We start from the raw sequence: 26,311 nt of genomic DNA, 5'->3' as shown, positions 1-26,311 counted from the left end.
TAATTCTTTTGAAAAAAGAATCAAATAGAATTAGGTGCATCATACTACATACATGCATACAGATGATAGGTGTACTGGAAGATCATTTATTCTCTGTTTATTGAAAAAACAAAAAAAAAAAAAAAATATATATATATATATATATATATATATATAAACTTCAGAAAAAACAATACGCCCGTATCATGTTCAGTACGCCCGTACCAAAATTAGGGTTATGAACAAATTTTCAATTCAATACGGGCATACTGAAATGGATGCGGCCGTATTGGCCATAAAGAAATTTTCAAAGACCTCGTCATGAGGCAACTACATAAAATAAAAAAAATAGAAAAATTGCTTGTGTATGACAGCAGCAAACAAAATGCAAAGATTCAGAAAATCAACAGCGTCATACAGAATAACTGAGCCTGGAGAGGCTTGCCGAAAGAATACTCTCAGAATAACTGAGCCTGGAGAGGCTTGCCGAAACAATACTCCCACAGAATAACTGAGCCTGGAGAGGCTCGCCGAAATAATACTCTCAAAATAACTGAGCCTGGAGAGGCTTGCCGAAATAATACTCTTTAAGAATAACTGAGCCTGGAGAGGCTCGCCAAAATAATACTCTCAAAATAATTGAGCCTGGAGAGGCTCGCCGAAATAATACTCTCTCATAATAACTGAGACATTTCTGTACAGAAAAAGCCAAAACCAATAAAGAAAAGGCAAAAACGAAAAAAAGCCGTAACCAATAAAAAGGCAAAACATAGAAAAAGCCGAAAACGAAAAAGGCAAAAATACAGAAAATCCAACAAACAGCTTGTACAGAATAATCGAGCCTGGAGAGGCTCGCAGAAATAATACTCCCCAAAGGGAACCTCAGCTCATGAAGCCAATATCCAACAAGAGCTTTCAAAGCAAGATCGTCAAAATCTCCCAAAGGAAGTACGATCATCCAAGTAATATATCCAAGTCAAAGGACTTCAGACTTCCTCAGTGGAAAGTAGCTCTCCGACTCAGGCATTGAGTGAGGCTAAGCCTGTAGAGGCTTCCTAAATAATACTCTCCCGATCAGACAGAATAATTGAGCCTGGAGAGGCTCGCAGAAATAATACTCCTTCAGAATAATCGAGCCTGGAGAGGCTCGCAGAAAGAATACTCCCTTCAGAATAATTGAGCCTGGAGAGGCTCGCCAAAATAATACTCCACATCACAGAATAATTGAGCCTGGAGAGGCTTGCTGAAATAATACTCTTACAGAATAACTGAGCCTGGAGAGGCTAGCCGAAATAATACTCTTTCATCATAACTAAAGCCTGGAGAGGCTTGCAGAAATAATACTCTCTCAGAATAATTGAGCCTGGAGAGGCTCGCAGAAATAATACTCCCCAGAGGGAACCTCAGCTCAAGCTCACGGAAAAATCCCCAGCGAGAGCTATCAAAGCAAAATCGACGCAATCCCCAATGGAAGTGCGATCATCCAAACAGTATATACAAGTCAAAGGACTTAACACTTCCTCAGTGGAAGATAGCTCTCCGACTCAAAGCGCTGAGTGAGGCTAAGCCTGCAGAGGCTTCCTAAATAATACTCTGGGATACATAAGATCCCTCATTCCCCAATCGCCTACTCAGAGGCATCCCTGCAAAAGGAGAAAAATCAAAAAAATATCAATAAATATTCCCCAAGCGGAATCCGGCACTCAGCCGAACACTGAACCCCAATTCCTCAGTCGCCTACATAAGAGGCACTCCTTCAAAAGGAAAAATCATAAAAAGATCAATAATCATTCCCCAAGTGGAATCCGGCTCTCAGCCTATCATTAAACATCAAGATGATCTGCCTAACAGAAGAGGCCAATCACAAACCAATGACAAAATCCCCTGGCGGATAACAGCCTACACAGAGGCAACAAAATCCGAAAATCAAAAAGAGATACCCGAATAAGGATGAACCGGGATACTCCACCAACGTCGAAAGGACGTCAGCCAATCATAAGGCACCGCTCACATCAGAAAGAGCATCTTTGTGTCTACACCCCAAAGGAATCAGAAATTCCCCAGTGGGCACCAACTACGCAATGGAAAGTTGGGACACAAGAACCTATGAGTAACTGCACATCCCCTAGACGGATCCCTGCGTTATCCAGCCCCTAGTGGCACAAAATCAAAAAACAACCGTCGAAGCAGCATCATGGACTGTGGAGACAAAATCATCACCAAATCCCTGGAAAGGAGATATTCACGCTACCCCCGTCGTCACAAACACGGAGGTATGCAGCTTCCGGCTCGGGCAATGGGCGAAGCTATCTCTGGAAAAGGGGTACTCACCGCTTACCGTTGTCACAAAGGTACTTAGCTTCCGGCTCAAACAAAGAGTGAAGCTAAGCCTGGAGAGACGGTACTTACAGCTTCCAGCTTGGGCAACAACCAAAGCAAGGCCTGGAGAGGCAAAACTCACACTGCTCACCGTCGTCACAAAGGTACTTAGCTTCCGGCTCAAACAAAGAGTGAAGCTAAGCCTGGAGAGGCGGTACTCAACCACCAGCGTCATCAGAGGCGCGTTGATGTCCAACTTCCGGCTCGGGCGTCGAGTGAAGTTGACCTTGGAGAAGGTAAACTCAGCTACCGAGGATGTCAGAAGCGCCGAGGTATGCACCCACCTGGAGAGGCTACTCAACATTTTTCCACCGGAAGACGCTACAAGTCAGAAGGTCGGCACAATACCCGGACAATTGGGTCAACTCCTTTACTTGTCAGCCGATACACCAAAAGGCCGTCCGACTAAGTAAAGGGGGGGCAGCTGTAGACCCCTAAAATTGTCCGGGTCGGAAATAAAGCTTGAAGACTCTCGAAGACTGAAGGATAATCAGCCAGAAGGACTCCTCGAAGGCCCTAGGAGGGTTCTCTGTAGGTCTAGAGGTCTTAGAATAGCTCAAAATAAGGAAGTGGAGGGAAAAAGCCCAATACGGCCGTACTGAAGTCAATACGACCGTATTGACACTTCAATACGGTCGTACTGAAGTCAATACGACCATATTGACACTTCAATACAACCGCAGCGAACTCAATACGGGCGTATTGAAATTTCTGAATTTCAATACGACCGTATTGAACTTCAATACGACCGTATTGAAGTTCAAAAATTTCAATACGGCCGTATTGCCCCTGTAGGCCGTATTGCGCCTATTCCCTATAAATATGACGTCAATTGGACGTCATTCCACACTTTTTCACTCAGTTTTGACTCCCTCCTTGAGTATTCTGGGGTTTTTGAGCAGTGTTCTGCCCTAGAAATCTCTCTGGGAGTCGATCCGACGAAGTTCTTGAGCCCCGAGCCATTTTGCTTGAGGATCGAACTTAGTCGAGGGGAAATCTTTTGATTCCCTTAGTTAAAATTTTGTTCTAGGAGAGCGAGGAGCGGGCTTGTAGAGCGAGGGAACGCCAAAACGCTTCCCAGTTCTTTGCAATATATAAAAGCACGCTTCAAGAGGTTTCCTTTCAATCCTTCCTTTTACTGCTTTCTGTGTGCACATTTAAACTGTCATCATGTAGATAGTCAATTTATAATTGCTTAGAATAAATAGGGGTAATTTAGTAATTTTATACTATTATTTTAAAAATAATCTGTCATAGGGAACCCGAAAGGGGCGCCGTGGGGTGCTAACACCTTCCCCACGCGTAACCGTCTCCCTTACCCAACTCTGGTTGTAGTGGCCAAAGTTGATTTTTAAATCAATTGCCTTATCCCTTTTTCCAATGTTTTGAGTAAAACATTGGTGGCGACTCCACGAACCCTCCTTTTGCGAAAACCACTAATCCATGGAGGGTCCCGCTTGGGATTAATATGGATTGGTGAGCCTTTTAATAAAATTGCTCGTTTGACGAGGTCTCAGTTTGAGAATAAGTCTTTCTAGCAATCCACATTTTAAAACAAAAAAAACGAGTCCAACCATCCTTCGCGAATGCCGAACGCCCCGTTTCGGGCCGGTGGCGACACGCCTCTCCAGGCTCGTGCATACCTCGGTGTTTCTGAAAACCTCGGTAGCTGAATACCTTCGTGTTTCTGACGACGGGGTAGCTGAGTATTAGCCGTCGCCTCTCCAGGCTCGTGCATACCTCGGTGTTTCTGACAACCTCGGTAGCTGCATACCTCCGTGTTTCTGACGACAGGGGAGCTGAGTACTGCCTCTCCAGGCTTGTGCATACCTCGGTGTTTCTGACAACCTTGGTAGCTGCATACCTCCGTGTTTCTCACGACGGGGTAGCTGAGTACCGCCTCTCCAGGCTTGTGCATACCTCGGTGTTTTTGACAACCTCGGTAGCTGCATACCTCCGTGTTTCTGACGACGGGGTAGCTGAGTATTAGTCGTCGCCTCTCCAAGCTCGTGCATACCTCGGTGTTTCTAACAACCTCGGTAGCGTGAGTTTGCCCTCTCCAGGGTCTGCGGTTTGCCCTCCCCAGGGTTGCATACCTCCGTGCTTCTGGTCACTTTGGTAGCGTGAGTTTGCCCTCTCCAGGGATTTGTGATGATTTTGTCTCCACAGTCCACGATGCTGCTTCGACGGTTGTTTTTGATTTTGGTGCCGCTGAGGGCTGGATAACGCAGGGATCCGTCTAGGGGATGTGCAGTTACTCATAGGTTCTTGTGTCCCAACTTTCCATTGCGTAGTTGGTGCCCACTGGGGAAATTCTGATTCCTTGGGGATGCAGACACAAAGATGCTCTTTCTGATGTGAGCGGTGCCTTATGGTTGGCTGACGTCCTTTCGACGGTGGTGGAGTATCCCGGTTATCCTTATTCGGGTGACTCTTTTTGATTTTCTGGTTTTATTGCCTCTACGTAGGCTGTTATCCGCTGGGGGATTCTATTGTGATGATTTTGTCTCCACAGTCCACGATGCTGCTTCGACGGTTGTTTTTGATTTTGATGCCGCTGAGGGCTGGATAACGCAGGGATCCATCTAGGGGATGTGCAGTTACTCATAGGTTCTTGTGTCCCAACTTTCCATTGCGTAGTTGGTGCCCACTGGGAAATTCTGGTTCCGTGGGGATGCAGACACAAAGATGCTCTTCCTGAGGTGAGCGATGCCTTATGATTGGCTGACGTCCTTTCGACGTTGGTGGAGTATCCCGGTTATCCTTATTCGGGTGACTCTTTTGATTTTCTGGTTTTGTTGCCTCTGTGTAGGCTGTTATCCGCTGGGGGATTCTGTCGTGTTGATCTTGATTGGCCTCTTCTGTTAGGCGGATTATCTTGACATTCGGTTTTTTTGGTTGAATACCGAATTCCGCTTGGGGAATGGGTATTGATCTTTTTGGATTTTGCTTTTTTTGGAGGAGTGCCTCTGAGTAGGCGAATGGGGATTGAGGATTTTGTGTATCCCAGAGTATTATTTAGAAAGCCTCTTCAGGCTTAGCTTCACTCGTCGCTTGAGTTGGAAAGCTATCTTCCACTGAGGAAGTCTGAGTCCTTTGACTCGGATACTTTGTTTGGATGATCATGCTTCCATTGGGGAATCTTGCTGATCTTGCTCTGATAGCTTTCACTGGGAATTCGGCCCAAGAGTGCAAGCTGAGATGTCTCTGGGGAGTATTATTTCGGCAAGCCTCTCCAGGCTCAGTTATTCTGTATGATTCTTGGATTTTCTCTTTTTTGCCTTTTTTGTCGATTTTCGGCTTTTTCTGTACAGAGGGATCTCAAACACACTCACAGATAAAGTATGCAGAGGAATGAAGATGTTGTGATGAATGAGAGGAGGAGGGACGTATTTATAGAAAAAAGTACGGCCCATACTGAATTCAGTACGGCCGTACTGATCTTATTGTTGATGTACAAAAGAATGGGCCAATACGGGCGTATTGAATTCAATACGCCCGTATTGGTGTGGACGTTATGGCCAATGCTGCCATATTCATTTACGCCCGTATTTGAGTTGAAAATTTGTTCATAACCCTAATTTTAGCACGGGTGTACTGAACATGGTACGGGCGCTTTGTTTTTTCTGAAGTTTATATGTTTTTTGCTTTTTTTTGTTTTTTTGTTTTTTTGTTTGTTTTTTCAATAAACAGAGAATAAGTGATCTTCCAGTACACCTATCATCTGTATGCATGTATGCGGTATGATGCACCTAATTCTATTTGATTTATTTTTTCAAAAGAATTAACCGATGCGTTTCTTTGCTTGGATTTTGCCATTCCTCTAGACGGGCTGTGCGCTGCCGATTTCTGTAACCGAGGAATGATGCGTGTTATATCGAGATTGGTGTCATCAACCCAGTGATCGTTCCCTTCCTTTAGAAGATGTATCAACCCTCCTATTGACCACTATATCTCCATGTTTCCACTAGATTATTCTAAAATCGTTTGGGACAAGAGAAAAGAAAGGAAAGATATTTTTGTTCAAAAGTTTGTGTTTTAGAGGGGATTATTTATTGTTTTGAAAGCGGTTTTTGTAAGAATGGCTGGCCAAGGTAGGCTCATGTGTTTAGGCTTGTTTGATTAAACACTTATGAAGTTAAGAAAGTCTTGTTATTGACGTTGTGATTTGACAACTTAGATAGCTTCCCTTGAACCTTTCTTTTTGAATTCGGCTCATGGTACCATCATGGATTTCTTTTGCTTTTTTGATAGTCCTTATTTTTGCCTAAAACACCCCTTTGTGGCGTCTCAGCGGACCTTTGTTTTTGTTCGTTTTTGCAACCCTAATTTTTTGCCTAGGTCACCCTTTCGTGGGATTCCTAGCGGGTTCTTTGCTCTTATTTTTGCGCAGCCCCCTTTTTGGGTTTCCTGCCGAGCCTTTTTGTTTTTATGATTTTTGTTTTTAAATGATTTCTTTTTTTATCCATGATGGCACTTGTCGAGGCCAAGGAAAGGTGCTCCAAGTTGTCGCGCACACTTCCACATAAAAATGATGCGGGTTAATTGTTTATTAAGACGATTTTAACCTCATTCATGCTTATTCAAACAGGGTTAAAATAATGTGGTCTAGAAATTTATTGCAAGCAAGAAAAGAAGCAATAAGAAATAATAAAGAATGATTTTATTATAATTCTAGCGGAAACATGTGCCCTATCGAGGCTCGGGGGTCGAGCTGTCCCCAAGGAGTGATCTCTAATAGTCATCAGGTCTATACATCCCTATCGGAAGGAGAAGAGCACTTGATGACGACGACCGGCCTTGACGCTTGTGAACCGGCCTTCCTAAAGATCTGGCTTAAAGAACGTCGAGAAGGATCTTGGTTCCTCTTCGTCCTTTGATCTTTATTAGGGTTGCATCCTAACCCTTGTTTCCCCGGATTATCCTTAATAATGGGTAGCTCGGGAATTCCTTGGGAATCCTTGCCAAGTCCTTGTCCAGGCAAGTATCCGTTCTTGGTGAGCATGTAGGCTACCTTCTTCATTTCTCGGGGAAACGTTTCGACATTGGCGATCTCCAATGCTTGGAAGGCGGTCTCTAGAGCTTCCTCTGCTGCATCCACGTAAGGTATGGCAGATGGATTGCTGATGAGTATGTCATCTTCAGCTTGTACGGTCACCAGCTTGTCACCCACTATGAATTTGACTTTCTGGTGGAGCGTAGAGGGAACAGCTTTCGCATCATGAATCCAAGGTCGGCCGAGGAGACAGCTGTACGCGGGAGTAATGTCCATCACTTGAAATTCGACATTAAAGATGGTGGGTCCAATTTGGATTGGAAGATTGATTTCTCCCACCACTTCTCTTTTAGAACCGTCGAAAGCTCGGACAATCATGTTGCTCGGGCGCATTTGGATTCCCTTGATTGCCATTTGATCGAACGTTCTTTTTGGCATCACATTCAAGGAAGATCCGTTATCCACCAAGACTTTAGCGATGTGGTATTCCTTGCACTTTACAGAGATGTGCAAGGGCTTGTTGTGGTTCGGTCCCTCAGCGGGGATTTCTTCATCGGTGAGGTGATCATTAGCCGTGATGTGACTAACAATCCCCTCAAACTTGTCTTCGGAGATAGTGTGCGACACGTATGCCTCGTTCAAGACTTTCAACAGAGCTTGCCAATGCGGTTCGGAGCATAGGATCAACGACAACAGAGTAATCTTTGCTGGCGTTTTATGAAGTTGATCCACGATGGAGTACTCGCTCTGTCGGATATATTTTAACAGCTCGTCAGTCTCCTCCTCGGATTCTTTATTTTCCTCATTTTTTTCTTTTTCTTTATTCTTGGGAGCTTTATCGTGAAGATCTTCAGGAGTGTAGATCCTGCCACTCCTAGTCATGCCCCCAAGTCCAGCGATGTTAGAGATATCACTGTCGGCAGAAGAATGGATGTCGTATATCCATGGCACATCCTTATTCGATTCGTAGGGAAAAGGTCTTGGAGCAGTGATCCTTAACGGTGTCGGACCTTCCCCTTTATTTGTCTTGATTACCAACAACGGAGTTGATGTGCGTTCGCTTGACGCGGTTGTTGGCTTACACTTAATAACAAATGGCGTGCGATCCATTCTGAACATACGCATCGATTAATTCTTTCTTTTTATTAATGTTTATTAATGAATTACTAGAAGGGATGTATGCAATGCACTTCCCTAAATCCCTCCATGATCTTCGATAAGAATGCATGATATGAGATGATGGCGTTGAATATGCATGCATTGTGTTTATTCAACTAAGCATTATCATGTTTTCAGGATGCTCCTAAGATGATGTATGATATTGCTTGGTTTGGATAAATAACCCTTTTTTCTTTTTTTGGGTATTTTTTTTTTGTATTTTTTTGGGTGAAAATGGAAACTACCTATATGAATGTGATGAAGGTAGATGTTAACACCATGTAATGGAAGATTCTTATTCCTATTTATTCTTATTTAAAAAGGGAATGTTGTATGTTTAAATAATGCAATGTATGCTCAAACAATGTCACATAAACAATGCACAAACAATTCACTCATCCACGAACAGTCACGAGTGAATCACGAGGTAGGGGTATCCTGCAGAAAAGTGCATATTCAAGGAGGTTCTAACTGTTCTCACCGGTCCAAGGCCCCCAAGGTGCCCCCATTATAGGGACCCAATTCCTCTCGTCGTAAGTCGATGGAAAGCTCCAACGCACTGTCGGACTTGAGTTCATGGTTTTCACCTTGAGTGATGCTTTCCGGCAACGGTCTACGGGCACCTATAGACCCATTCGACAACCGGCCGTACTAACATCCACTCCCTATGGCTTTCCACTCATGCCCCCGAGTATAGAGGGAACTGTTGTGTGCAAAGGTTTGTGTGCAGTTTATATTTCAAACAGTTGCGGAAATTTAAACATCCAACAGTTATTAAAGCCAATTAGGAAAAACATATTATCATACAAGCGAGGGGTAATGAAGTAATTTTAGACTATCATTTTAGAAGTAATCCATCACTAAATGGGACTGACTCTCGAGGCTTCCCCAGTGGAGTCGCCATCTGTCGCCACCCGCCGAAACGGACCTTGGCATTCGCGACGATGGTCGGACTCTTTTTAAGTTTGAAAAATGATGGATTGTTAGAACGACTTATTCTCAAACTGAGACCTCATCGAACTAACAATTTTATTAAATGATTCACCAATCCATGTTAATCTCAAGCGGGACCCTCCATGGATTAGTGGTTTTCGCAAAAAGAAGGGGTTCTTGGAGTCGCCACCAATGTTTTACTCAAAACATTGGAAAAAGATATAAGGCAATTGATTTTCGCAAATCAACTTCGGCCATTACAACCAGAGTTGGGTAAGGGAGTCGGTTACGTGTGAGGAAGGTGTTAGCACCCCACAACGCCCCTTTCGGGTTCTCTATGACAGATTATTTCATAAATAATAGCGTAAAGTTACTAAACTACCCCTATTTATTAGAACGATTATAAGTAAACTATCTACATGTTGAAAGCGTGCAATGCAACAATCAAAAAGCGATAAATGAAAGCGATAAAAGAAAGGACTTGGAAAGAAACCTTTGAAGCGTGCTTTTATATATTCAAAAAGAGTTAGGAGGCTTTTTGGCACTCCTTCCCACTACACGCTCGCTCGCTCCTTTCCCTAGAACAAATATTAACTATGGAAATCAAAGAGATTTCCCTTCGACTTGTTCGAGTCTCAAGCTTCAAGGCTCATGACTCAAGAACTTAGTCGGGTTGGCTCTCAGAGAGGTTCCTAGGGCAGAGAATAGCTCAAAAACCCAAGAATCCTCAGCAAGAGGGTCCAAACGCTTGTCAAAAGTCTGGGAGGACGTGCAAATGACGTCCTATTTATAGGATTGAGGCGCAATACGGCCTGGGAGGTCAATACGGCCCGTACTGGGTTTTTGAACTATAGTACGGCCGTATTGAATTTGGTACGGCCGTACTGAAGTTCAAAAACTTCAGTACGGCCGTATTGAGTTCACTACGGCCATATTGCAGTTTAAATGGCTCAGTACGGCCGTACTGAACCTCTGGGAGGGTGTATTGAGCTCCAATCCTCGCACACCCTTATTCTAAGCTACTCTAAGACTTCTAGACCTACAAAGAATCATCCTAGGGTCTTCCAGGAGTCCTTCCGGCTGACTTTCCTTCGGTCTTTGAGAGTCTTTGAGCTTTATTTCCGACCCGGACAATTTCAGGGGTCTACAAACCAACATATTTAAAGTTCATCTAACATGCCAACTTACACAATGCATAAAGCTTCCCTAACCTGAATATTGGCTCCGAATAGCCAAGAATTCGGGTATAAGAAAAAGTTTCCTCCGAGCTCAACTCTTGAACTTCAATCCTTCAAAATCAAGCTTCCTAGCATACCAGAGTCCTTCTCTCTAAACTTCTCTCCCTTCCTCTCTCTTTTTCTTTTCCTTTCTCTCCCTCCTTAACACCTATTTATAGAGGTCAAGAGTGGCCAAAACGGCCCGTTTCGAATCCAGAATGGCCCGTTCTGAGCTCCTTTATCATGTGTCAAATTCACATGCAGAACAATCCATTCTAAAACCATAATGGCCCGTTCTGAAACCAGAATGGCCAGTTCTAGCATGTCTAGAATGGCCTGTTCCCAAACCAGAATGACCCGTTCTAGAGTTGAATTTAACTCACAACAACCACGTTTGGAACGACCCGTTCCAGTCTAACATTTATAGGCCTATTTAGTAGTTAGGAACGGCCCGTTCCAGTTTGTGAACAGCCCGTTCTAGGTTACTAAATCACCCATCACCTTCTGAAATACTTACTACGTTACAATACCCCCCAACAAACAAGAATTTTCATCCTCAAAAATAGACTTACTTGGGAATAAAGAAGGATACTGCTCTCTACACTACTGCTCAATCTTCCCAAGTAGCCTCACCAGTAGCTGGATCCCAAAGAACCTTCACCAATCCAGTGGACTTGCCCCTCAACTCCTTCAACTTGAAATCAATCACAACTACCAGTCTCTTCTCATAAGTTAGGTTTTCTTGACTTGAATCTCATCCAACTCAACTACATGACTTGGGTTATGAACATACTTCCTCAACTGTGAACATGAAACATATGTTCCCCGTCAACAAACTCCAAAGGCTTTTGCCTTTCATCAGCATATGATTTGTATCTACTCTAGGTAGTCTTCATACTCTCCTGAATCAACTTTACTTTCTTAGTAGTCTGTAGTACTTACTCCGACCCCACGACCACTGATTCATTATCTTGTACCAACACAGAGGAGTCCTACACCTTGATGGAAGAGCATGGACCAAGGGTCCAACCACTAGAGTAATGGCTAGAAGACTACTTGAAGATTTGACTACTTTAGAGCTTAGTGGGCCCAATGGGCTTGGTGGGCCTAGGGTGCTTTTCACTTGGGCTTTACATGAATGACCACCTCTTTACTACATGTTAGTAGTGTAGGACTTCATTTTTTTTTGGTCTTGTATTATGGACCTTAGATTAGGATTTTTGGGCTTTAGGCTTATTGGGCCTAGTTTTGTGCTTCATGGGCCTTTGGGCTTTTGATACCCAATATTGAGCTCATTTTCATTCTTTTAATTTTTCCTTTCCATTGTATTTGATTGACCATTGTATTTAGGTCATTATAATAGGTATATTGGAGGAATACTTATTTAGGGTGATTAGGCTAAACTAGGTTTAATTTGAATTGCATTTAAGTTGCATTTGAGTCACATGGATGGCGCCACTTGTGGCTGAACATGTGTGACTTAAATTCAACCCTAAATGCTTCTTAAATTAGATTGAGATGCATGTTAGCACCTAGGTTTACGATAGTGCACATGGGAGTGAAGATTTGAATTCAAATTTCAAATTTGATTTCAAATCTTGGCGCCACATGTGGTGCTTGAACCTTGGCGCCAATTGCTTCCTAATCCGACCCTATATAAGCTTTACTCCTTCCTCCTTGTAATCAATTTTTCTCATATGAGAATTCTGAATTTTGCTTCAGCCAAATTTTCTCCAAAAGTCACTAAAACCTTCCTAGATTTAGTTCTAGGAAATTCTCCATTCCTAAGCTTGAAAGTGAGCTTTCATTTGAATCTTTAGCTTGGATGCTTCCATCCTTAGCCTAGGGATTCTCTCTACCGATTCTCTCTTCTTCGTTAATCAATTAAACAGTGGAATTTTCAAGTAGTAGGTCTTCACATTCAGAGAAGGTAAAATGAAGCAAGAACACGTCCATTGCTTCAACCTACTCCATCATTTTTGGTATCAAGAGCAAGGTTGCTTCCTTGAGTTAAGTGATTCCTTTTCACCGATTATTTTATTGTGTTTGTGTATTTGATCTTGTCATAATTAAGTTTCCTTTTTGGATCTATAATTTTCTGAAATCAATCTTTTCATATATCCAAGTATCGATTGCATTTTGATTTTTAATCCGCAATCAATAGGTCATAGGATTCAACTTGTGCTAATTTTGCTTTGTTTGAGTCATTGATATTTTTTGCTTGATTTGTTCGGTCAATATTGATTCATATGCATGTGATTTTAATTTTTGAATCAAAGTTTTTCTAAGTCATGTTTAGTTCTGGAAAATGTCAAAAAATATTCAAGATGTGCTTATGTTCATGTGATGAAAATTTTGAGTCATTTTGAGTTTGGTCGAGACTCATTGTTTACCATACGTGTTTTGCTTGTGTGCTTTTATCTTTGCATATTTGAGTTCATGTTCATCATTAGATCATTGGTGAACTCCTAGAGTTAGGCTTCCATTGTATTCAAGAGGTTTTCAAAATTCACATTCCATTACAACAATTTTATTCATCAATTTTTTTGGATTGTTAAGTGTAATACTCATTTCTAGTGCATTGCTTGATTTGGATCCAAAATTCTGGAAAAATTTTGTTTTCTGGAAAATAGAACAAAACAGAGGAAAAGTGTATCAAATTTGTAGGAAAAAAAAAAGAAAACAAAGCTACAAAAGGATGCAAAACATATTCTCAAAACTAGTGCACTAGAACTTGATTTTCACTTGAAAATTGTCATTCTAGTAGATCCGGTTCATAATCATTTGATTTGATACATTTTTGCAGTAAAAGGCATTATATCTTCTCTGAAAATATTCTTTCAATTCATAAAAAAAAAAGTATTAAAAAAACAAAATATAAAAGAAAAATCCGAGAAGGAAAAATAATTGAAAGAACAATCAAATTTCATCAAATGTTTGATCTACTAGTTTGATTTCACTTCTTTGATTGCTTTCAATTTTTTTGGTTTTGTTAATCTACTCTAGTGCCTATATAGGAACATTCCTACTTGAGTGCTAGCTTGTTTTGAGTCTTAATTTTCAGTTTTATAATTTTGGCTATCTTTGAGTCTTGTTTATACACTTGTAACTCCTTGTTTTTGGTATAAGCTTTGACAAATTGTATTTTTGTTGCTTGTCTAAGTTTTCTTTTAAAAATTTCGGTGTTGGAAGTTTCCTTAAATCCTTGCTAAAGAATAAAGCATTGACTCAACAAGAGTAGGAAAGGAGTTTTGACACCAAAGGACTTAAAATTTGACCTAATTTGGTGACCTAAAACTCCTAAAATTACCTTCACAAGAGTGATCATTTCCTCCATCTTTGTGAGCAGCCTATTTTCACCTATTTGTTGTGTTACTTGTGCAGGTTCAAGGAGCATCAAAGGATTAAAGTTGGTGATGGATTGAAGCACTAAAACAATTGCAAACAACTTGGTTGCCAAATCCGTCACAAAATTCAGTTTTAGATTAGCTTAATTTTTCTTGCATTTTCTTTAAATTCAATCAATTTGTAATAGCTTGGAGGGAGTATTAAGAAGCTAGTCAGGTATATCTAATCCCTTATAGATCACTCACGTGTAGTACTAGTGGAAGTGGCTTGCAAATTTCATATGTTTCAAGCTTTCACTGAGGGAAATCCGACTAGTTGATTAATATTTGCTCTTTTTGAATTTGTTTCCATTAGTGTGATTGCTTTGCTTTGTTAATTTGACTAGAATGTGTAGTTTTTAAATTGTTCACGTGTAGTTGCATTCAAGAACACTTGTGAAAATCATAAATCATTAAACATTTGTGAAAAGTTTTGTGAATTGAGATTTCCATAAGGAAGTTTAGTGATTTCTACTTGAAAAAGCTTGGTTATTAAGTGGCTCTTAGTAGCTCACCTCCCTTGATAGTGCAATTTGTACACTTAGACTTTCAAGTTCTAGTCTTATTCCTAGAAAACACCAAAAATATTTTCTTTTTGCATAGCATATAAAATCTCTTTGCTTAATCATGAGTAATCCATCTCAAAGTGATAGTGATCTAGAATCTCCTAAAATTTTTTCTCAAATTGTTAAGGAGGTTGAAGCACTAAAACTTTGGAGGAAACAAGAGGTACTTCTTAAAGAAAAAGAAAAGATTGAAAGAGAAGTACAACTTGTTTCCCTTGAGGAGGAAATACACAATATTAAGCAACAAGAGGCGAAACTTTTGGAAAAACTTAATAAAAAGAAAAGTCATAAAAGTTCCCATGGCTCCACAAGCCAAGAGGATGTAGGAAGTTTGAATGTGGATGAGTACTACCAACCTACACCTAGGAGAATAATTAGAGAGTCAAAGGTTAAGGAATCACGAGTTGATCTCCCTCCTTTCCATGGCAAAGAGGATGTGGATGCCTACTTGGACTGGGAAATGAAAGTGGAGCAAATCTTCACTTGTCATCAAGTAGGGGAAGAAAGAAAAGTTCCCTTGGCCACCTTAGCTTTCCAAGGACAAGCTATGTATTGGTGGATAACCTTGGTTAGAAAAAGACAACTTCATAATGATCCTCCTATAGAATATTGGAATGATTTGAGGAGTGCTATGCGAAGAAGGCATATACCTTCTTATTATAGTAGGGAGCTAATGGATAAGCTCCAAAGACTCCAACAAAAGGATTTGAGTCTGGAGGAGTATACACAAAAAATGGAGTTGTATTTGATGACGGCTGAAATAAGGGAAGAGGAAAGGTTGACCATTGGAAGATTTTTGAGTGGACTTAATTTTGACATAAGAGATAGAGTTGAGTTGCTCCCTTATAGGGACCTTGATGACTTGGTCTAACTTTGTATAAGGGTGGAACAACAACATTTGAGAAAGAATTCTTTTAAGAAAGATAAAACTCATTCTAACTCTTATGTCAAGAAAGACTACAAGAGGGAAAGTCAATTTTCTAAATATAACTCTTCTAAAAATTTTAGCAAAGGTCAAGAAAAAGAGAAAGAAAAAGAAAAAGAGAAAAATAAAAATTCTATCACTTCTAGTAGTAAATCTAGTGAAATCAAATGCTTTAAATGTCTTGGGGGAGTTCATATAGTTTCTCAATGTCCAAACAAGAAGGTTATGATTTTAAGAGGACAAGACATTTATAGTAGTCATGATGAATCTAGTTCTACTACTTCAAGAGACAGTGAGACTAGTGATGAAGACCATCAAGTTGAAAGAGCTTATCCTTATGATGGTCAATTGTTGATGATTAGAAGGCTTCTAGGAAGTCAACCTAATTTATCTCATATTTCACAAAGAGAGAACATTTTTCACACAAGGTGTAAAATTTCAGATAAAGCTTGTTCTCTCATTGTGGATAGTGGTTCATGTTGCAAATATTGTAGCACAAAGTTGGTTGAGAAGCTAGAACTCACTCCAATTCCCCATCCCAAACCTTATCAACTTCATTGGCTAAATGAAGATGGGGATATCATTGTAGATAAGCAAGTGAAAGTCAAGTTTTCCATTGGTAACTATGAAGATCATGTGGTATGTGACATAGTTCCAATGGAGGCTTGTCATATTTTGTTGGGAAGGCCATGGTAGTTTGACAAGAAAACCATGCATAATGGCCTCACCAATGAAATAAATTTCACTCATAAAGCAAAGAAGTTTGTATTTCATCCTTTATCTCCCTCACAAGTGATAGAAGATCAAGTTCAAATGAAATTGAAAAGAGAAGAAGAAAAAAAAAGTTGAAAAAAAAAAGAAAAGAAGCATAAATCTTTAAAGAAGAAGAAGGAAGAAAAACCTCTTCCATTAGAAGGAATTCAACAAGAAGATAATTTGAAACAAACCCTACTTGTTGAAAAGCCTTCTTATATTCTTCTTTGTAGAGGTATGCTTAAGTGTCATAATTTAAATCTTAAACCTAGTTCTCTACCACTTGGTGTTTCATAATTATTAAAAGAATTTGATGATGTATTCCCTAGTGAGATTCCAAAAGGCCTTCCACCTTTTAGGGGTATAGAACATCAAATTGATTTTGCACCTGGGGCAAGTATACCCAATAGACCTGCCTATAGGACAAATTCACAAGAAACCAAGGAGATAGAGAACCAAGTTCAAGAATTGTTGGACAAGGGTTGGGTACAAAAGAGTTTGAGTCCTCGTGCTATGCCTGTGTTGTTAGTCCCTAAGAAAGATGGAAAATGAAGAATGTGTTATGATTGTGATGGAAAACTTGTTGAAAAATCGGATTGATGTTGATTCCTCTTCAAGATCCTCCCTAGACCTTTGGCTCCTTGATTCTTCCTAAGCTTCTCCAAGGTTTCCAATGGAGGAAAAGACCTTGGAAGCACCATGGTTTGGTGTAGAACCCTCTCAAAAGACGTCACTCCTTGAAGAAGAGATAAGTCTCTTCAATTCTCACCACACTCTTCTATGGAAGGGGTAAGAGAATTGGATGAATATCAAAGAGGTTAAAGATTTTTGAAAGAGATAATTTTCGTGCAAATTCGGATCTCACTCAAAAATATCATCAAAAGTGATTACAAAGGTAAGAAAAAGGTTTATATATGGTGGGAGAAACTTATGGTGCAAGCTAGGCTAACTGTGGTTCAAGAGAACCATGGTTAGCTTATCTTGACCATCGTAGATGGTTTAGGAGGCTTGTGGAGCAAGCTTCTAACTTAGAAACTTAGGAAGCAAGCTAAGTTAGAGACTTGTAGCACAAGCTTCCCAAGTGTACAAGCAACTAAGCAATTTCGGCCAAAGGAAGGCAAGCTAGGCGGCCCACTTGTTTTTCCATATTTAATCCAATCCAAAAACTTGGAGTTGGTTTAGTTAGGTTCACCATATGATGGTGAGACCTAGCTAAATCAATTCCTTGGAAAATATGGAGCAAAACAAGCCCAATATGTAAAATTTGGCCTAGGCCCAATTACTAGTTGCACCTACACTCTTTGCTATTTGTCACCCCATTTTCACTACTGAAAAATACAACAATGGATGACCCAAAATACAAGGTCAAATGGAGCAAAAGTCTCCAAGTAACTTATCCTAAATTCTAAAAGGATAACCTAAAATAAAAGAAATAAAATGCCTTACAAATACAAAGGCAAAATACGCCTATACAAGTATCTACTATAGACAAGGTACAAGAAATCAAACTATACAATGTATGTACAATAGAGACTATGAGACTAAAAATAGGAATCATACTTAATACTCATATTGAGCATAGGTCTAAGAAGCACCTCATCTGTAGAGGCCTCTTCTAGCCTCCTAACCATGGACCTAGTTAAAGGCCCAATGGTCTTCAAGTATGAGCCTCTTTAGATCAACCTTCACCTTTCTTGGTCTTACCTCTTCCAAAGGGATCTTTGGGGATTAGATTTCCATCATACCCTCCCCCTTCAAAAGGATTTGTCCTCAAATCCAGTGGTCCTTCCACAAGGATATCATCACCTACAAAAATAAGAAACAAAGCATTAGGAATGATATATTCATATAATACATGTGGAAAGTGCACCGTATGAGGAATTCTTTTTATAGTCCTAACAAGGGTCCTTAAATTAGGAAGGATGGGTTCCCTAAAAATAAGAATAGGATCCTCACTATAGTGTAGTCTAAGTGTAAAACTAAATCCTAAAAATTTAAAAGTGCTAAAACTATAAGAAGCTAATGGAGTAGTCCTACATACTCACCTAGTGTAACGAACCGCCAGGTCTCACACTGTCTATAGTGTTCAGATACAAGTATAAAATAAAATCTCACTTCTAAACAATTATATATATAATGAGAATACACAACTAAAAAGTCCGATAATATATATAACTAAAAGTAGGGAAATAATACCCTATACAACAACAAGGTAGTCAAAAGCTACCAATCAACTAACTACTACGTCAATCCTCCTCCTAAGTCCCGAAGCTCACCTAGTCCAGCAGAGCACCTATCCAGATTTGCTCGCATACCAAGGTATGGTCATTGCAGTCCCAACCACATAGGGAAAACGTGCTAGGGTAAGCTCACAAAAATAATCACAAAAAAATAGCATCAACATATAATAAAAAGCAATAGAATTATACTTTCAACTTGCAAATTAAAAGCAACACAACATTTTCAACAATAGATATACAATATCATCTACTAGCAACAACATTTTCAACACATCGCACTTTATTCAAATTGGCCACTTGTAATCGGTATAGCTCAGCCTGACGCCTATACCGTGGTCGCTTCATACACGTGTGCGTTGACCTTGCCCACACACAGGACCAACCAAGTCCTAGAGGAGAACAACACATCATCCACTCCAAGGGACAACTTTCCAAGGAGGGTTTTTAAACAAATTGGGCTCTCAAAGCACCACAACTATCTCAATCCGCACAATGGGATGAGAAACTTTGAAACCTTCTCCTTTAGTCCTAGTGATCAATAACTCATCACAACACAATCACATAGTATTTATCACAATAGTTCAACTATTAACTCATTCATACAACATTATATACAACTTGAATACAACAACCTATGCAACATCAACTAATGTGTCATCACGCATATACAAACTATGAGATCTCTAACAACTGAGGTTGAGCAGTTTAGGTGGCATAAACCCTACCGAATCTAGCGTTTGACCTATCTCAACCAGGTCAGGTATAGGACATCGTTAGGAAATCTGAAGAGAACCAGGTATAGACAATAATACGCGATTGATTAGGTGTGCCACTTAGATTCGGAGGTCCAGTACTACTTTCAGGACAGAAGGGTTTCGGTATGAGCCTACCACGGCCTTGGCTAGCATCACCAATCCACATATGGAGTTAGCCCACCCACTGTCCTCCAAGTGCCACGCACCCTCCAGTACTTAGTCAAAGACTACATCTCTAACTAGATACCTTACTCAAATTGGTCATTCAACCATGCCATGGATCAACTACTTCCATGTCGCCCACAAAGTACTAGGGATTCAACTTTAAAACAACTTTTAACTTATCTCCTTAGTACTGTGTATCTCAACATAGGACATATATCTTCACCATATGTCCCCAACTTTTCAACTTTACAACAATAGGCAGCTTTACAACTTTATGACAACAAACAACTTTACAACTTTACAACTATAGGCATCATAACAACTTTATAACTATAAGCATCATAACAACTTTACAACAATAGGCAGCTTTACAACTTTACGACAACATACAACTTTACAACTATAAGCATCATAACAACTTTACAACAATATGCATCTTTACAACAATAAGCAACTATAGTCATCAATCTCAACTTTAACAACTTTAAGGAAACTTTCAACTTTACAGCAATACACATCTTTATACTACTTAATTAAACAACTAGAACAACTATAGTCATTACAATATCAACTTAATGCAACTTAACAACTTTAAACAACTTTACAACAATAATATACTTCAACTTATACATCTTAAATTATTAATAAGTCAACGATAGACAACATGTAAAAAACTTAAGCAAAGAACTATTCAACTCATCTTCATCAGGAAACTTAACAACTTTATAAACAACTTCAACAATATACAACATATTCGACCCAAATTACAAATCAACCAACATATTTAAATTTCATCTATCAGGTCAACTTACACAATGCATAAAGTTTCCCTAACCTGAATATTGGCTCCGAATAGCCAAGAATTCGGGAATAAGAAAAACTTTCCACCAAGCTCGACTCCTGATTTTCAATCCTTCAAAATCAAGCTTCCTAGCGGACTAGATTCCTTCTCTCTAAACTTCTCTCTCTCTTTCTTTTCCTTTCTCTCCCTCCTTAACGCCTATTGATAGAGGTCAGGAGTGGTCAGAACGACCCGTTTTGAATCTGGAACGGCCCGTTCTGGGCTCCTTCATTATGTGTAAAATTCACATGCAGAACGGCCCGTTTTAAAACTAGAATGACCCGTTTCAAAACTAGAACAGCCCATTCTAGCATGTCTAGAACAACTCGTTCCCAAACCAGAATGGCCCGTTCTGGAGTTGAATTTAACTCACAACAACCACGTTTGGAACGATTTGTTCTAGTCTAGGATTTATAGGCCAATTTAGTAGTTTGGAATGGCCCGTTCTGGGCTACTAAATCACCCATCGCCTTCTGAAATACTTACTACGTTACAGGTTCACCATGGTTTGTCCAATGATAATAGTTAGCCATGAATCCTTTCTTGCAAAGATGCACCCTTACTAAGTCAGGTGTTTCATATCTCCTACACATACATTTCTTACAAGGGCACCTAATCTTCCCTTGTTTAATATCATGTTCATCGTTTCCTAAAACAAAATTCACAAATTCATTAATTCTAACAAGAAATTCTTCTGTGATACTTCTATGACAATTCCCTCTATTATCCATCCACCTTCTATTTTCAGAAATATTCATTTCTGATGCATATAATAAGACAAAATTAATTATTATAACAATTTTAATTTATTTTCTCACTCATATGAGCATTAAATAAATTTTGTATATATATATTGAGAGAGAGGAGAAAGAAAGAGAGAATGAGGGTTCACTTCAAGAATAACACTTAGTGGAGTTACTCCACTCAATAATAACCCATACACTACATTAAATTTCAATAATTTAACCATTGATTAAATTTTTATGAAATAAATCGTCTACATTTTTTTTACAAAATTTAAAAACAATTTTGATAGTTAGTTAAATTAATTCAAATAACAATACATTAACTTATTCACTAAATTAAATTTCAAGAATAATACCTAGTAGACCTATTTCACTTAATAACTCATGCATTACATTAAGTTGAATCGATAACAATACATTAACTTATACACTACATTAAATTTCAAGAATAATACTCAATAGATTTACTTCACTCAATAACTTATACACTAAATTAAATTGGTTAATTATTTAACTAATAAATTAATTTTTTTATGAAATAGACCAAGTCTACAATTCTTTATAAAATGTGAAAACTATTTGATAATTCTTTAAATTAATTTAAATAGACGTATATTCATAAAAATATATTATATATCAATTTGAATTAATATAATAAAGTTTCAAATAGATTTCAAATTTTATAAAATTTATAGACTTGATTAATTTAATAAGAACTTTTAACTTAAAAATTAAATTGATAAGTTTATTATAAATCAAGAATTATTAAATGAAATAAATCTATCAAGATTTACTCTTGTATAAGTAAATATCCTCCCAAATTTATCTACTATATTAGAATAGTGAATAAAAAAACAAATTAGAATTGTGCCCAAGCGTGTGGTTCAGCGGTAGGGGTTGATCCACGCTTAAGCAAGGTCAGGGGTTCGAATCCTGCCTTGTGTATGCAGCCGCGTTAAATCTTGGGACCAGCTATCCCACCCTTTGAGGTGCCTCCAACGTAGCAAGGAGATTAGTCATTGCTATCAGCGGTGGATACTCCAGGGACTAACCAAAGAAAAAATATTGAACAAAAATACTTTTAAAGATTCTTTTTCAATGATATATAGTTATTTAACTAATTTTGTTGAGATCATTAAGTTATTAAAATAATTTTACTTTAAATTAGATTATAATAAATAATTAAATTTATACTATTAATAAACATAATATATCTTTTTTATATTTAATTTCTTAGAGCATTTTGTCCTTATAACTTTTGAAGTACTTTTTCTGTTTCATAAAATTTATAATATTAATAACGTCATATTTTATTTTGGTGTATACTTTTTGTAATAGCCCAATTTTCACAGATTGTACGATGGCCCAAAGCCTAATAGGAGTGATTTAGTAGCCCAGAACGGGCCGTTCCCGAATTGGAACGGGCCGTTCCAAACTACTAAAATGAGGGCGATTTAGTAGCCTAGAACGGGCCATTCCCAAACTGGAACGAGTCGTTCCAAAATACTAAAATTGCCTACAAATGTTAGATGGGAATGGGGCGTTCTCAAATTGGAACGGGGCGTTCCAAACCACCAAAAAAGCCTATCACCCTAGTTGGGAATGGGCCGTTCTAGATATGGCTGTTATGGGTTAAATGCAACCCCAGAACTGGCTGTTCTGGTTTGAGAACGGGCCGTTCTGGATGTGATATTTTACACTTGTTGTCAGAGTCCAGAACGGGCCATTCCGGATTTGAAACAGGCCATTTTGGCAACGCTTGATGCCTATAAAAAGAGCGCTCTGGCACTCCCAAAAAGCACACCTTTTAGTTCTGACTTCTTTCAGTTCTGACTTTTTTTTACTTCTACACTCTCTGAAGACCGAGGGAAACTCAGAGGAGGAGACCGAGGAGATCTCTATTTTAGTTTCAGCTACTACTTATCGAGGTACGGGAGAAAAAGGAATTATTTGTATGAAAAGTTACATGAGGGAATTGGGTAGAGGAGGAAGCCCGTAGGATTATGGGTAATTTTATAATTATTTATGTTTGAGGAATTGATGATCCCCTTAGATTTTACACGTGTTGAGGATTAGGAATATGCAATTAATTTGTAAAAATCATGATCTAAGAGAGATAACGAAATTGTAGAAAAATGCATGTGAGTTAGGTTTTAAAAAAAATGGGGGTTTTACTGTTTAAGTTAAGATTCTACTAAATTGGTGATTCGGTTGAGTATTATATTAATTTATAAATGTTATTGTTATATTATATGATAAAAATTGATGATCTAGATGTGAATTGCTTGAGAGGTATGTGAACCATTATTTTGTTGGACTTATCTGTTGTGTGTATGTGATATTGAATTAAGCTATAAGATGAGATGTTGTGATGAATGTGAATATGATTATGATAGTGGTTCCTCACACTAATGACCAGGGATGGCACGACCGTTGGGTAAGTGATGCTACGAAAATGGCATGACCTTAGCATGGTGTGGGATGAGTAAGGCAATTAACCCGTATCACTTATGTCAGATGTGGCGTGGCCTTGTGATCGATGCCGTACTCGGTCAAATAAATGCAATTAAAGTGCAGTACTAGGAAGTGACTCCTTGGTCGTCTCCCAAGGACCAGTTCTTTCTATCAAAGGATCAAACACGTAGTGGGGGGGTTTGGTTCAGTGGTTTTGAACAGATTATCGAAATTAAATAAAATAGAGCAGAGATATAAATTAATTGCAGTAATTAAAATAGGTCAGATCCTTGAACATAATGCACCTCTGATATCCTCGGTTCACGACAACTAAGCGAAGATTAACTTGAGACGTCACTACAAGAATTAAGCAAATGTGAACCTTATCAGACCTCCTTCCTCAGGATTAAGCAACCTGAGATACTGAACAAAAACAACCCAGAGTCATTAAGCATGACTTAGATGTTAAATGCCTCAGAACAGAGACCTCACAAGGGAGAATCAAGCGGAGTAGAAATGCAACGAATAGAGAACCTCCATCTTGCAATCTTCCAAGGGCCCAACCCTGGGGTTTTAGCCTTCCATTAAAACAAAAGCAAGTACAGAAATGAAAATGAAGGAGAGGAGAGCAAAACGAAAATGGATAATCTGTATTCTTCAATGCAAGGGTTCAGATATAAAACGTAAAATGCATATAAGAGGAGAGAAAAACGTAAAACCCAAAGAGAAGGTAGCAAGGTAACATGGTCACATCAGATGCTTTTGTTAGTGGCTGCCCTAGGACCCTAAAAAAACCTAGAAGAGTCAACATGGGCCCCCAAGTCAGGTTTGACCCAAAAATACATAAAATAAATGAAAAATAAAATAAAACAAAATGCTAATGTGGCGCTGATGTGGTGCTGACATGGTTGGTCCTCTTGAAGTCCAGAAATTAATTCCAAGCCCAAATAATTATTAAACTGCCCCAAAATAAAAATTGGAATAATTAGATTCATAAAATTCAAATTAGTTAAAATATAAATTACCGATCCAATTAAAGCCCAAATAGAAAACAGTGCAGAATATCAACAATTAAGCACAAATAAGAGATTAAAATAAGTACAGAAATGTAAGAAAATAAGGGAAAATAATGACTCATCAAACTCCCCCACACTTAGCCTGTTACACTCCTGGGCAAAATCAAAAAGCAAGGCAAGGAACAATTCCAGAGACATCAAAGAGAGTGACACAACAGGAAGAAACAGAAACAAGAATACACACAAGAAAACAAATAGATTTACACAATCCTCAATGAATCCTGGGAAAAGAAAAGGAGTAGACAACATCCAACACACAAAGAGTCGGAGAAACCAGATACTTATGGAAATCATCCAAGCATTTCTAAACATGGCAAGAAAATCGATCAGTTCAAGAGGCAACTCAAAAGCAACAGAACCTGATGGCAACCCTCCTTGCATGGATTGAGTTAAGAGCGTGAAAGAGGGATGACCGGACTCCTTGGATCATGGAACTCAAGGTTTCTAGCCTTGGAGATGGAGATGGGCAAATGGTGTTTATGGAGGCTAGGTGTTTGATGAAATGCTAAGGTGGTACTCTAGGGTTTTGGCTCACTTCATTGATGGATGAAGGCCACTCCTAAAGGTGAGAACACTCACAGTGAAGATGAGAAGGATAGGTGGCCGAAATGACCAAGGGGACTAAGGAAGAATATTAAGGCACAAAGGCTCTCTTAATATCATAAATTCCAAAGTATTTACAAGGTGTGGGGTGTTGGGTATTTATAGGAGGGGAGGAATCTAGGGTTGCATTTGGAGTAGGCAAATGCATTCCAAATGAAATGCAAATGAACCCTAGATGCAACTTGGTGGCCAAGGATGGAATCTTTGGGTTTAGATTGGCTATATCTAGGTGCATGATAAGATCATGCAACCTTTGCCCTCCACTTGGGCCTAAGCCTTTCTAACACCAAAAATAGACCCAATAAGCACCAAAAAATGCGTCACCCTTGTAGACCCCTAAAATTGTCCGGGTCGGAAATAAAGCTCGAAGACTCTCGAAGACTGAAGGAAGATCAGCCAGAAGGACTCCTGGAAGGCCCTAGGAGGGTTCTCTGTAAGTCTAGAGGTCTTAGAATAGCTCAAAATAAGGAAGTGGAGGGAATGAAGCCCAATACGGCCGTACTGAACTTAATACGGCCGTATTGAAGCTTCAATACGGCCGCAGTGAACTCAATACGGCGTATTGAAGTTTCTGGAACTTCAATACGGCCGTACTGAAATCAATACGGCCGTATTGAAGCTTCAATACAGCCGTATTGAAGCTTCAATACAGCCGTATTGAACTCAATACGGCCGTCTTGAAATTTCTGAATTTCAATACGGCCGTATTGAACTCAATACGGCCGTATTGAAGTTCAAAAATTTCAATACGGCCGTATTGCTTCTGTAGGCCGTATTGCGCCTATTCCCTATAAATATGACGTCAATTGGACGTCATTTCACACTTTCACACTCAGTTTTGACTCCCTCCTTGAGTATTCTGGGGTTTTTGAGCAGTGTTCTGCCCTAGAAATCACTCGGAGAGTTGATCCGACAAAGTTCTGGAATTCCGAGCACTTAGCTTGGAGATTCGAACCTAGTCGAAGGGAAATCCTCCGGATTTCCATAGTCAAAATTTTATAGGAGGGAGCGAGCGGGCTTGTAGAGCGAGGGAACGCCAAAAAGCTTCCCAGTTTTACGAAATATATAAAAGCACGCTTCAAAGGTTTCTTCTTAAATCCTTCCTTTTACTGCTTTCTGTGTGCATGTTTAAACTGTCA

This window comes from Cajanus cajan, chromosome 5, assembly GCF_000230855.2.
Source record: "Cajanus cajan strain Asha chromosome 5, NIPB_CcT2T_4, whole genome shotgun sequence".
NCBI lineage: Eukaryota > Viridiplantae > Streptophyta > Magnoliopsida > Fabales > Fabaceae > Cajanus > Cajanus cajan.
The sequence above is the reverse complement of the archived record's forward strand: the minus strand, read 5'-3'. Positions refer to the sequence as shown.